General features: G+C 35.8%; 1 protein-coding gene across 4 annotated transcripts in view; it reads right to left on the bottom strand.

Moving 5' to 3' along the window:
* The window catches only part of tnr (tenascin R (restrictin, janusin)), a 193,603-nt gene extending 178,878 nt beyond the window's left edge, over positions 1-14,725 (bottom strand). For 2 of the 4 annotated variants that reach the window (XM_015355368.2, XM_006634720.3), the window contains exon 1: positions 14,424-14,725. The gene's annotated coding sequence lies outside the window, so the exon portion shown is untranslated. Of the gene's footprint in view, positions 1-1,749; positions 1,813-14,423 lie in introns of all 4 variants that reach the window. The other 2 variants (XM_015355363.2, XM_015355369.2) reach the window with 2 other exon arrangements.
* Between the last annotated feature and the right edge of the window lie 353 nt (positions 14,726-15,078).

A 15,078-nucleotide genomic window follows, 5' to 3' on the forward strand; every position in this document is an offset into this window, starting at 1 on the left:
TTTTAAATAGGCAATGTAATTTTTAGCAAGTCCCTGTATTTAAAATGTAAGTGTGCACTTGGATAATAATGCAAATGTAATGAATCCTGCTTAAAACAGGTGTTTGAGAGTTCTTAATCAACCCATTTTTTTAAACTGCACTTCTAACTGATGATATGTTGAAATAATTTACAGCTTATTCTGAAATATCCCCTTCAGAGAATTAAAGGATTAATATTTTCTCATCCTCAGGTAAACAGCAAATGAGCTTCATACCAGACATTCTTCATTAGTATAATCCGCGATCTTCAGCATTTGAATCATTTTCTAATCTCCTGACCTGAAGCTTAACAAAGTCAGCTAGGTTACAATTAGAGGGATTAGTAAACTTGGTTGCTTGTTTGTGGACATGCATATCAGTTCAGGACATCAGATTTGTTCTGCATCTGTTTCCAGGACATCTGGTATTTTTTACATATAGCCCGATACTTGTGATATTTGCCCATGCACTGCAGCTCACCTCACATATTCTAGTACCCTTGACTCTCCCTTAAATACAGCTGTAATCCACTACTTGGGTGGCATTCAATTAATGGGCACCCATTTTGTAGAGTTCATTTTACAGCACTTTTAGGATTTGCCAAAATTGTATTTTTACTTTAATCATTTTTAATGTGCTGTTCATCATACAGTTTCTAATGAGGACTTTTAGCCTTGAGTGTACAACATTGTTTGCTGTTAAATCTATGGTAACACTTTATATTAAGAATCTGCTTAAGTAATACATTAAGATTATTCAATATATGTACTGTATAACCAAAGGTCCTTCATCACCAGATGAGTCACCAGATTTTAATAAACTATTTAATAAAACATTTTTCATTACAATCCAAAATTACTATATATCGTTTGTATGTGATACTGAAGTTAAATACTTCCTTAATTAAAATTGTATTGCACTGTTGTAGGGTGATGTAAAGATGGTGGGCCTATTGAGTTTATCCAAAGTATATATAGTATCCTTTCAAATTGGAAATCTGTAACTTTGAAGGATTAATAATACCCGAATGTGCTTTCTGTATCAGAACACAAAATTAGACTATCAAAGCTTTTGCTGCAGTAAGAAAGAACTAACTGTCCTAATATGACATACTTTCCTTGTTGCGAGTCGCATTTTTATGTTTTCAATATGTAATAAAAATATACAGTCCATGCATCCAATTCATATTCCTTTAGATCTACTACTAAAAAGCTTTCAAAAATTAGGTCATAAATTAATTTGGCCTATTGAGTGAATATAGCCACAAAGCATAATGGCATGAAGTATCAGAAATACGAACCCTTTTTTCAGTGATGGTGTGAGGGTTAGATTTCTTGGTATTATACAAAAAAACAGCTTATGATTTACTTACAGTTTCAGCCACTGGGAATAAATGAACTAAAAAACATAAGGAGGCTGTCAAAATCATTTCCCAGTTTCAACAAAATATTGGGATTCAAATGGGAAAAAAAAGTGTAAGGTACCATTTATGCTGTGTGTGGGGAGAGAATTAAGAATCAGTGAAGTGTGGACCTGAATATTGAAAGAATTTCTTTGTCACCCTTTAATGTACATTAGTTTTTACGGTTTTCCCTCTTTTAAATTGAGGTCAGTTGCTGTAACCTGCATCTTCCCTTTGAGTGATGTATTAAGGTTTTAATGATGTACGTTATCAGACATAAATGACACGCAGTATTGGAGTAATACAGGCCATTGAGAAAACTACTGACCTTTTCAGAAGTGCTTCATACTGGAGAGGAATCAAATTTCAGGGCTCCCTCTTCCCTAAGGAACTACAAGAAGAAATTGGGGTGATATGTATGTGAGTGCTGTCCTGCAAGTCTAATGACTGGATGAATCAACCTAATTTCAAGCATGGCTAGTTCAGTAATATTAGTGTAGTTTCTGAAATATTTTCTTAAAATATTTATCTAATCAATTTTATGGTTTTATGCACCATCATCTGTAATAGCATTTTACTAGTCCTTTTCTAAATTATGATAAAACTGGTTGGATTAGAACAGCTCAGGTGTAGCTCAGGGAGAGAACATGTTCATATTTATTGTCTGGAGTATTTTAGCAGAAATAAAGTCACTTCTAAAAGCAAAGCAAATTATATGTGAACAGCCAATTAAAAATGTCATGACAGGGATTTCCTCCACTGTACATTATATGCTAATACCACCATGGAGTGGATTAGGATTCTCCATAGTTTCTTCCACAATGTACTGTACATGTCAAATGCATTTGGCATTGTTTGTGCAGTAGGTCCCTTGGTGACATCAGTAGGGTTAGTCCTGACAGCAATGCAGGCTCACAACTGCCCAACTAGTCATAGCTGCAATTACACAGGCAGCCAATAATAATAATAATAATAATAATAATAATAATAATAATAATAATAATAATAGTAATAAACTTTATTTTAAAGGTTGCTTCTCAAAGCACTTAAAGCCAATTCAATACTCTAGTCGACTCAAGTCTACCTGTTCAGCCAACAGCACCCATATCTTAAAGTAATCCTGGTCACAGTTAACTAATGACATTGCCCAGTATCATTGAAAGCACCTTTTGTGCTCAGAGAATTGCAAATGTAACACCAATTCATAGAAGGGGGACATACTGTAACTGAACCAGTAAACCAAGGACCAAATAAATAAGTAAAGGTTCACTCCATGCTGTCGGCCTTAAATTAACCTTTGTGACTTTGTGAAGCTTGCACATTGATACAGCTCTCTGCTTGAATCTCTATACACCCATTAGTCTCACTTCTGTTACTGGAAACATAATGGAAACCATAGCTAAAGTAAAACTAGAAGAAAACATGCGAAACAACAGCATTTTAAGAGACAAATAGATTTAGAAAGGGAAGAATTACATTAAAGATTTGTTGAAAAAGCAGCATAAACAATTTTTAACATTAAAGTATATTTAATTATAAATGTAGATTTCCACAAACATTTTGATAATGTTCCTCAATAAAGGTATTTACTGAAGTTAAAAGCAATAGGAATCCAAGGTAATGTATGCACTGCACAAAGATAAATAATTTATTAACTAATCCTACTTTAATTGTGCAAGATGTGAGAAATGGTGTACAGCAGGGATCTTGTTTAGGCCCATCTCTCTTCCTGAAGTTGATCAATAATTTGGATTCTGACAAAGTAAGCTACTTTTCTGATTTTATGAAAATTGGGAAAAGTGGCAAGTACAGAAACTGTGGCAAGGGAATGACAAATACATTTTTTTTTCTAAATGAAATGTTCAAGGTTTTCCATGCACGAACTAGGAATATGAATGACACATAGCTCATGAGATGATTCTGAGTTTTGAAAAGCAGCAAAACTAATCTTAATGTAGATTCTGAGTAAACAAGCAGCAGAAGACAAAGGTAGAGTATATTGCAAAAAGTGCAGAATTGAAAATAAGGGACAAGCAAGACTTCATTTAGAATATTGTGCTCAATTCTTATCAGCATACCACAAAGAAAATATTGTAATATTGGAAAGAGTTTGAAAAACAGAAATAAGAAAATCTTCTGGTCTGAGGGGTTTGTCATATACTGTATGGTCAAGTTAAAGGCGTTAAATCCCTTCATTCAAAACCAAAGATGTTTGAGAGGAGACTTGACCCAAGTGTATAACATTCTAATGAGTATAGATCTGGTCAACCCAGGGGACTATTTCAGACTCAATAACAAGGCAAGGATGTAGTGTCGCAACAGGAGTCCAAAATAATTCCCTCTTAGGGTGGGGAAAATAGGGAATGTGTCACATAAAGAGCTGTGCATATCTGGAGAAGCTTTTCCATTCATGTGGTTGAGACTCGAGTTCCTTCAAGAAATGGGTAGACAAAACTTTACAGTAGGAGCACTTACTAAACTACCAAATGAGTGAGATAAACATTATGGCCTTTGTCAGCTTTGGGATATCCATTGTTTAATGTCTGCACACAGATCAAATGGAGAGACAAAATGTTTTTATACTTACTGCAGAAACTTTTACAGAGACAACAGTCTACAATTTTAGTTTTTTCCCATGTTTACCCTCAAAGAATTCCTGCACTGGGTCTCAGATGATTTATTGAATTCAACAGAAAAGATTTGCTTTGTTATCGATTTTTATTTATGAGTTTTACCGTGCATTGTGAGAATTACATTAACAATGAATCATGCTGTTGTTGTGTTATGTGTTTTTAGCATGTTTTTATGTTGAATTATGACTATTCCAATGCAAATCAGTAAGCATAAAAATCAGGAGAGCTAAGATTTCAGATGTCCTACATAAGCAAAAATAAAAGAAACACATTGCTTTGCTCAATAAAAGCAGGAATACACCCCAAAAAGATAATTCTTAGTTTGAAGATTTCTTTTGTATAAAATAATAAAAAACAAAGATGAATAGCCAAGTCAAGAGAAGAACAGGCAAGTCAGCAATTTTACACATTTACAGTTTTAAACCAAAATGTTATCTTACTGTACCACACAAATACAGTATACAATGAAGTTGAATGAGTTCAAAATAGAAAGAAGGGAAATATGATTACAGTATATGTTGTAATGTGAGAAAAAATAAAATAAATTATGTACGCTCCTTTTAAGGATCTTGTTGTGTATTCAACATACTATGATGGATTAAAACAACTGCAGTTAGTCTTTATCTGGAATGATAAACTAATGTCTACTATGTACAGTATCTTGAGGGACTATCTGAAAGTATTAAACACAACATGTACTTCTTCACTAGGACATTGAACCTTGTCACCTCTAAGGAAGAACTGGTCCACAGTATTTCTGACCTGACAAAGACCTGCTATATAATGAAATATTTATATATACAGTGTATGCAGATGTAATTACTGCAGCTTGCCAGTTTTCAAATTTTGTTCAAATTCAAGCCTTGCGCAGAAGAGTGACTTTGAAGTTAATAACCCTGCTTTCTGAAAGTTGGTGCACATACAGCATCTCATCCTTTGTATAACTGAGCAAAGATGACACAGTTCAAGCACAATACCCTCTAAACTCAAGTCGTCCCTAATGCAAAAGTTCTTGCCATAGAATTAAATTATTTTGCATAGCCAGTTAAGAAGAAAGACAACATATCAGTCTTGGAGCAAACTTTTTAATCCTATATTCTTCCATCCATCAGGGTTATGGGGGAGCTGGAGCCTATCCTAGCCAGCAAAGGGCGCAAGGCAGGATTCACCCTGGACAGGCTGCTAGTTCATCACAGGGCACACAAAGACTCAAACTCAAGACAATGTTATCAAAAGCCAATTAGCTTACTAGTATGTCTGTGGGACTGTGGGAGGACACCAGAGCACCAAGAGGAAACCTATGCAAGAACAGGAGAATATGCACACAGATAGAACCCGTGGAACTGAACTTTGGCCTCAGTGCTGTGAGGTGAAAATGCTGACAACTTTGCCACCTCCTATATTCTTTTGGATTCTGAAGGAATCTATGCCTGTTATGAGTTAACAATAAAGCCCTCAAGAATTGTTGTCTGTTTTGTACATTCCCAGCTGTCCCAAGCTTCTTCAAGATCTCTTGAGTGGAGGTGTAATTCATATATACTATGATTGATTCAGCAACATGAAAGGGAACAGGGGTCTTAGTAAATTAGGGGTCTTGGTGAATTGTCCAAGGCTGACCTGACTGTCTCACTTTCTGACCTTGTTTACAACTTATATGCTAACAAACTGCTACTGACCAATCATAAAAACGTATGTTGGTGATGGAAATTGTGCTAATCTTCAAGAATAAAAGCCTGCTGCTGTCCTCAGAAAAGTGAGTGAGAGATCAATTTAACCAGTTAACTTCGTCTGTCTGCCTTCCTTTGTTGAAATAAAGAGATCATGTCTTGATTTACCAGAACACATCTGTGGTTTTCTTTGTGGTGTCTAACAATACTAATCTATTTTCTGTACAGAAACCATGCTGATGTTCCATATTGTGTATCATAAAGTAAAAAGCATACCATGTCATATATGCTCCTATGTTCCTTGAAGATGCTTAGTTGCAATTCTTTTGTATTGCTGATGTCTCTGCATGGGTGCGGTAAAGAACATTCTTTTTTACCAATGGAACAGAAGTTGTGTAGGTTTCCTGGAGCACATGGATCAGAGTGGCATCTTTCCAGCTGGCTTCTCTGATCTGGTTTCATCAGAAAGATGCCCTGTAGTGTAGTGGGATGTCTGACAAATTTTAGTTCCAAGGCCACCGGAAGCTATATTATGCTCAAAAGCAAAAATATTTCATTACCTATTTGTTTTCCTAAGAGACTTATAGAGAAATAATTCACTTCATATGTAAGTGTTTGAAAGGCATCTTTCAGTGTTACTCTGTTCCTAGTATGCTCAGGTATTGAGCTAATAGTTACATGCATTGTATAAGCAGGAGCATAGTGAGTCAAGTAGTAATCTCCTTGTCCTCAATGTTAAAGCTCATTCCCTAGGGCTCATTCTTTATGGTTCTTAGTAAAGACTGTCAACCTAATACCTGAAGCCAATGACTCTGCAAGTTCTATGACATTGGTTTAGACCAAGATCTGTTATTTGTGTGAAGAGAAAGAGGAATGGATTCAGTCTCATCTTAGAACTGGAGAATGTTGCTGTATGTGTATAAATCAAAATCAAAGATGAGACTGCAAAGGAAGATAGGAAAATTAATAACGGACAGCATAAAAGTACGTTTTATGAATTATGTATGCATTAAATACAGAATACATAAAGGGCAAAAGAAAACTTTGGAGATCCAAATGCAGTAGTACAGTCAAATTGATCTGAAGTGATATCACAGTCTTCATATTTCTTTACTGTAATAATTGGAGGAAATCCAAGAAAAAGCTAAAAATAATTACTGAATTTATGAATCATGAAAAGAGGCCATAGCAATGGGCTAGGCCTTAAAAAGCAAGTGAGGGATATTGATTACAAATTTTTTTTCACGTCTTTTGACAGCAAAGCAAATTCTTAAAACCTGGCAAGGCTGCAGCACTACGTAGGAGTGCAACATCCATCTGCTCACACAGATGGGTCCTGCTCACTATATAACAGTTATGGGATTGTCAAAGTCCTGAAACAGCTAATGGTATGGACCATTATGGACCATAAAAATATAAAGACTGATTTCTGCAGAGCAAATACTGCTTCTCTTTACACAAATAAGAATATATCCTATTGATTCAGCAATCAATTAATCACAAATAAAAGGAACCTCTAAAATGCCAAACTCTGAGATACAGTAATACTGTGACCCAAACCTGTCTAACACAGAATGAGCGCTTTTCATCACACAAATTGCATTTATCTGATTGCCCTACAACTGCAGGGGATCCACAAAGAGGATAGAGGTGGCCTTTTCAGAGAGGCTGGGGCATGTCTGTCAGGACTCCTAACTCTAAAATCAATGATGTTTGTTTAATTATTGGGTAAAATTAATCAGCGTCCCAGTAGTAATTACTTCTGCAGCCCAGAAGCTATGAGAAAATAAATTGTATCAAGTAATTCATGGCCCTGAAATAATTTATAATGCTCATTTCAATTATTTTGGCACTGCTAATATTAAATACCATAGGGGGACACTGAGCCATTTGTTTCCTGTTTACATATCACCTGTAGCCTCTATACAGGGGACATTTGATGTCTGGCTTATTAGTCACAAACTGGGGCTCTGTCCCTTGAAGACTTGCAAAAGCTTCTCTGTCAATGACTACTCATGGTGACATCTCTTCAATGTAGTGCAAATAGAAGGCATTTTTAGGAAGGATTACTGACCATAACAAATATAAAGGCATTAAATAAAGTAGTAGAATAAAATATTTATTTTTACATGCACAAAGCTGCCAAAACTATAATATTTTATGAGTGAATGATTGTGTTCATCCTGCATTTGGAATTGTGTATCCAAAATTGCTGTGCGCACAGCATTAGAACATTCAGGGTGATTTTCTCAGGCAAAAATTGCTTCTATCTTTATCTTAAGTTTCAAAATGTTAGAAGCAGAAATCAAGAAAGATTCAATACCGATCTTTGCTTCTTAGTCATAGGTTATTTGACATTATAAAATGAGAACAAAGAGCTTTGAAAGTCACCCCGATTGTCTCCAGTTATTCCTATTACATAAATGGTTCACTTTTGCATTTTGTTCAGAACAGGCCATTGTGATAAACATCCCTGACTGAACAAGATTGTGAAGTTTAGGAAATACAGTAGTAGCAATTTCTTTTCAGAGCTGCCAGTAAAACTGGTTCATCCCTACAACTAAACCACCTCTATGACTCAGCATTTCAAAAGCAACAGAACACAAGTTGTTTACAGCCCTCCTTATGCATAGCCAGAAAGAGGACCACTTAAAGTTCTATTATCACCTGATCACCAGTAATGGGTTTAAAATTTACTCAGTGAAGTGCAAGCATATTGATTTAATTAAACAATTTATTATAATTACAGAAAAACTAAATCATCACTGGAGCAGCTACTGTATACTGTATGTTTTGTTTCAAATCAGTCCACAACCAAGAGCTATAGTTACCCTTATTCAAGCCCATGCAGCACATTTGATTGTCACTGCTGGGTCTTGGCAAGTGAGTCTAACAACAACAACAAAGAAAAAAGAGATCAAACTGAATACTCAAGATTCCAGGAGATCAGGTTTATGTAAATGGCATGTAGGAATTATGCTGAATTCCTGACGTCTGAATTACTACAGATCTGTACTCCTAATTAACTGATGAGAAGACATGGGCCCTTCAGTCAGATACAGTATGTGTAACTATGCAGGGTTTATATTGAACCAAGGTAATGTAGGTCTATAGAGATAGAGGTTCAAATGTTTCAGACCATAAACACTTCCACTTTTGCACAGCTATCTCCCCATAGAAATCTCTTTATCTATTAACATGTTTTTCTGCAGCTTGGGGGCTTGTGTGGAAGCCTCAGGGACATTTCATCTGTCTTCTTCCTCAACGAAGAGACAGGACCTGGAAGGGAACGTAGCTTTGTCATGCTTTCACATTCTTTTACAGGCTGGCATTTAAAGTATAACAGTTTAGCACATATCTGAGCACACCTGGGAAAGGAAACCATTTGACATTGCCTTGAGTGTACCTATGAAAAGGGCACTAGGACATCGGAGAATATCAGGCACTTGTAACACAGAATATCAGGCACAGAGAATAACAGTAGCACCTGCACTGTAAATACATAGATTTTAAAAGACCAAAACAAGCTGACCTCAACTTTGTGCAGTTTACTATATAAGAATTCTATGTTCCCAGTGATCAAACTGCATATAAAAATCACGTTCTACCCTTTAGATCGGTATTCTGATTTCAAGGAGGGGGACAAACAAATGTTTTTGTTTTACCAGCAAATTGTACTTCTAGGAGCTACAGTATAAAGTAGACATTAAAAATGCCATGAAAAAAAAAAGGACAATTGAAATAGAATTTGCTTCTCACGTAAATGGCAAAGTATTGTTGAAAGAATTTAATTCACGGAGCAGTCTGAATGTGATTGTATGATGATCATACTTGGAGCTGCCATTATAATCAGACAGTTTGAGAAGGATTCCAAGTGAAAATTGTAGATGTCATTAAAAAGGCTGTTGCTGTTTCAGTGTATAAATGGATATCGAATGAGTGTCTTCAGGTCTTTTCTTTTTCACTCATGTAAAATACAGAGGGGGGCAGGGGAAGTACTTTAAAATAAGACACAGTACCAGTTTGAAGAAAGAAAACAGAAAAATAACCAGGAAAAATAATTAACGTTTTAAGTATTACCCATGTAAATTACGTGAACTATGCAGATAACCTGTTTTTATATTCTACAAACTTACTCCACAAACATTTCGCAGTAAAAGTACCCCTACTCTTCCACTCCTAGAGATTCTAAAGCTACACCATTGTCTTATTTGCAATTTATTTGCTTTAAACTGCTTTATCTTTGAGAGTTTTTGAAGTGTAACCTGACTAGCTGTTACACCTTCAATGCACCTTATCCCAGCCACTGCTCCTTTAGTTCAGACTGTAGTCTAAAATTCTCACAAATAAACCATTATGAGGTTTTTCTGCATTGTCATACTAATAGTTTCCTCTCCATTACCAAGGAACCTTTAGCCTGCTGTGCAAACAGTCATTTACTCAGCTTAATTGGTGAGATTTTCACACAGAACCACTGAACTTATTTTTATTATATACAGTAGTTGTTGATGAACATGTTTTCTATTATTTCCATCAAGGCTGTTGCTCAATCAATTGCTCAGATAGGTCAGCCTGATCAAATGAAGCAAACACAATGAATGCAGTCACTGGTTAGTTTATAACTAATGCATTTTCAGTCATTATATTTCCTTTTATGAGTGCAATGTCTTTTTTTTTCCTCATTGATTGCTGGTTTCTACTCCTCAGTACTGCTATACAAACTCGGAGCTGAAGTTTAATTTGTCTTGTATTCCCTGATTTCACACCACTAGACTGTTGCCAGCTAACTTGTTCCTTTGTCTATCTCTTCTAACCATATTTCCGACAGGTGTCAGTTTTGTATAAAACAAATTGGCTCCGCTTTCTTCCATAAGTAATGAGGTTTACTAGACCACAGTGTGCTGATAGATTTTTTACAAATGTATTGTATTCAACCCATCTTCAATTCAGTTCTTCATCTTAATTCCAAAAGCACCAGGATCTAGTTGAGTGAAAAGGATTCAATAAGCAAGTCCCTTATGGCCAATTCTTTCTTGTTTCAGATGCTGTAGTTTGAACACAGACCTTGCTGATGACATTTGACTCTCAATGGCTACATCTGAGCAAGCTCATACACTTTAAGTCCCCCTGCTGGTTATTCAAGCCAAAAATGCCTACAGCACATGGTGTTTAATATTTGACATTTGCTATTCAACAAACTAGCATAGTTGCTATAAATGTTGGAATCAAATGGAACGTCAAATGTTAACAATTCTCAGCTTGACAAGGAAGTAAAATTCTACACAGGATTAGATAAGCAGAAATAAATTGTCAAAAGGATTAATCAGAGCTACCGTGGTTAATGAATAAATAGTAGGTGGTACTCTGTGCATGTCCTGTAGCAAAGGATATTCATATAAGTGAAATGTATTGCCTTTGATCTTGTGTCGACAAAGGAAACATTGTTATGCTGTCATTGTATAAGTGCTACTCTGCAGAACGAGCTTGCCAGTTTGTTCCTATGTACTACTGGACATTGCTGAGCACTTATGAAGTTTAAAAGATTCAAGTTACTGAGGCTTTAAAAAAATTATAATCATATCTGCCAGCAACAAAACTAACTGAATTTTACAGCAGACACCTTCTGAGGATCTTTGAGTATCAGCATGGGTCAGTGAATCATGTTACAGAAAGTATTACTGGAGGACACAACAAATATCACTTTAGGTCTGTCTTAGGGGATTTCAAGGCTGTGGGCTTCCTAGCATCTCCCAGTAATCTCTCAGTCCATAAATAGGGCACACAGTGACAAACAATCTGCTTTACACTGGTGTAGCACATAAATCAGAAAGTGCTAGATTTATAAGCTAACAAAAATATCATACACATTTTATGTGGGTGCAATATGATTAAAAGCAAAACAATCAAAACAGCTTCATCGGGTATCAGAAGTAAACACATCTTTTAATGTCCAGAAAGGATGCAGTTAGCTGAAAAATCTCATTCTCATTTGTACAGCTATTGAAAGATGTGCACAGTATGAATGCAAATACAATAAACCATATGAATACAATAGAAATGTTCCATACAGAATCATTTTGATGCAGAAGTAATTCCCAGTAATAAAACTTTTTTGTAAATTATTCATTACCACTATGGCCAACATAATCTTCTGTACTTGTTTGGGTACCCAGTGGCACTACAGTAAACATTAATAATTCACAGAGAAATTGTTTCTTTCAGTGGACTAATGAGTAAAAATTTAATTATAAAAAAAGATATAACTACAAAGGATTGTTACCATTAAGAAATTATATCATACAGGTTCCTCTGTGTTGCTATTGTCCGTATTTTACCTGTTCCACAGTGAGAGACTAGATGTTAATTTTATTAATCGTTATGCACCAAACAAGATTTTGAACACAAATATATCACATACAAGTAATATATTTTAAAATGTATTTATTTTGCATTCTATGTCAGAGAAAAATAGAATTTGCCATCACTCAGTTGGTAATAACATTAAACAACTACCTATGGTTGTGATGCATCAATTAAAGTACGCAAATGCTATATTGTCATCTACTATAGATATGAAAGAGGTTTGTCTGATTGCAGTTGTGGACAAAGACTATTTTCAAATCCAAATCAATTTTGCTTCTCAACTTCATGCCATATGAATTTAGATTACTCTCTCATTTGAAATATATTTGTAATGCAGGTGTGTTTGTTTATAAGCAACATAGAGGAGTTATGTTTATTGAATAAGTGTAAAATAAAAGAGAGTGTTATCAATATTCTGAGACATGACATAAGCCTTTGAGTTATTGCCTATCTGAAAGAATCTGAAAGTATTTGAATGGACGTGAGAGGAAAGGAGAGGATGAAGGGGATGAATTGCACATAGGAATGGGTAGCGTGTCATTTGTGATCAGCTGTGTTCGGAGGTTTACACAAGTCAAGCTCTACTGCCACCATTTCTCCCAGTTCATATGCACGTTTGTTATTAACTCCATGGTGACAACTGTGCAGCAATACTCTGTGACTGGAATTTTTTCTAAAAAACACACAATGACTTGACTAGATTCCTCCGAGAGGAATGTCCTGTCACCCCGGTAGATTTGAACATTCTTGCGATGAATTCATTTCTTTTGCAAAATCAGTTTAGAAAATTCAGAGATGATCCTGAATTATTCTTACTGTTTATCTATTTATCCTATGCATATTACACTCATTTTAGATCATATACAATTGGATGTATGGGTACTTACATATACGTAATTGTAAAAAAATAATGTCTTACTTAATGTAAGTGGTTGCCCTTTAAATCCTCCATAGTATACAATTGGTAATTGTATCCAGCTTTAGGCAAATAATGAAACTAAACTATATTTGTAGTTCATATCTTGTAAATTGATTTCACAGTCAATCTTTTATATGCATTTCCCACTTAACTGTTGCATCAAACTAATGCTGTCTCCTCCCAAAATTAATAATAACTTTTGTTTCAAGTTTAACCAAAAACCGGAAGAGGAAAACTCAACTAATTACTATCTTATTTACAGTTTCGTATTTTAGAAATTGAAAGTCTCTCACTGAAAGAAACATTCTCAAAATGTGGTAAAGATGTGGTCATACAGACAGGACAAATCTACTCAGCAGAATGTACTGTGTGTGAGAACTATAACAGTTTTGAGGTTGTATATTTGTGTGCTTGTGTTTTCTTTTCTGTTGTTATTTGGCTTATAGGTTATGATAGAATATCTGGCAGCTGCAGGTAAAATCCAAGTAAAATCACATCATGGGTTTAGCTGATTTCATATCAGACAGCTTGTGCATTCAAATTTTTTTATATACTTATCCTCTTTAGGAGAGTGGGGTTTTAGTTGAGTCAATGTTTTTGTCTGGCTAATTATTACATGTATCACTGCTGGACATTACAGATGATCTTAATTTTCAGCAAGATGAATAAGAAGGAAAGTTCTCTAGCTTTTCCCTTGCCTTTAATGGAACACTGATGCATGACGAGAGGCTAAACTGCTGTAGTTGTACCTGTGCTTGTGACTTGTAGAAAGCGAAACCACAATATAAAGTTTCTGAATGTCTTAATGCAATTCACAACTTTTACCACACAGGATTCTCTACAGTATGCTCACCTTATTAATTACAACAAGCACACAGTGTTTACATGTTCTATGTTAAACAGATCTTCACATACTTCTTCTGCCTGCATTTGAGCTTTACCTAGCTATTTCCTTTTCCTGTCACGGCTGGAAAAGTTTGACCGAATAGTGCTTGCTACATGGAGACTATTCCAAAAAAGAGAATTAATGGCAACATCGTGTACAAAACTATCTGGTTACCTTAAAAAAAAAAAAAGAGCAGCGCTTAAAGTGATTTGTGATCCACAGAGTTAACTTGGCATAAAGAGGAACAGACAAACAGAATCACAATGCTACAGACACTAGCCACGTGAGGTCTGTCACATCTAAATCTTGATACTGCACACTTGTGCACCTCCAACAAACATACTTACATTGCAAGAAAAACATTTAAGGTTTTTGCCTTTCATTAGAAACCCCTCAGTCAGTACATCCAACCTCACAACATGTAGGTAATATATTGACTCCTGGCAATTCAAAAGATGGCACTTTATGTACAGTATACAGTCTATTATTATTATTAGTATTATTATTAGTATTATTATATCCATCCCAACTTACCAGGTTCAGCTTTAAACCAGCCAAATGATACTGCAATTTCTCCTCTGTAGTTTTTCCAAACCTTTTAGCTTCTTCTCACCACAATAAAAGAGGATGCCCCTCTCCCAGATTATTCAGCAAGTAAATATTAATTGCCGTGAGGTGGGGGGGAACTCAGCCCCTTCTCCCCCTTTCCGTTAAGTGGCTCGTCTCTTGCTGCTCGCCTGCGCTGCAATGGGGAGACAGAGCGGTCCGTGCCGCGCTCTTGCTCTGACTGTCTCCCTCTCTCCCCTTCTCTCTGCCTTTCTCGCATTGTATTGATCCTTTCTCTCGGCTGTAGCTCTGCTTGTACAGCCTCTAGTGGGCATTCTTAGCCCACCTCACAGCAACGTTGCACTGCCACTTTCTGCAACAGGAGTGGAGAACAGAAGGATGCCGAAATGCAAGCAATTCACCTATTGAAAATGACATTTCTTTTAAATAACATTTCTTACCAGCAGGGTGAAGCAGGAAGTCCTTGATAACATGAAAGCAACTATTACAGAAATGAGGATGCATATTAAAACAGCTCAGCTTGCCTCTTTGACACTACATGAAGAAGGTAATGTTAAATATAAGAGGCAAATCTACAGTGCTCACCACTGAGACAGCCTTGCTTGTTTTAGTGTTAACTGCA

Source organism: Lepisosteus oculatus, chromosome 9 (assembly GCF_040954835.1).
Source record: "Lepisosteus oculatus isolate fLepOcu1 chromosome 9, fLepOcu1.hap2, whole genome shotgun sequence".
Taxonomy (NCBI): domain Eukaryota; kingdom Metazoa; phylum Chordata; class Actinopteri; order Semionotiformes; family Lepisosteidae; genus Lepisosteus; species Lepisosteus oculatus.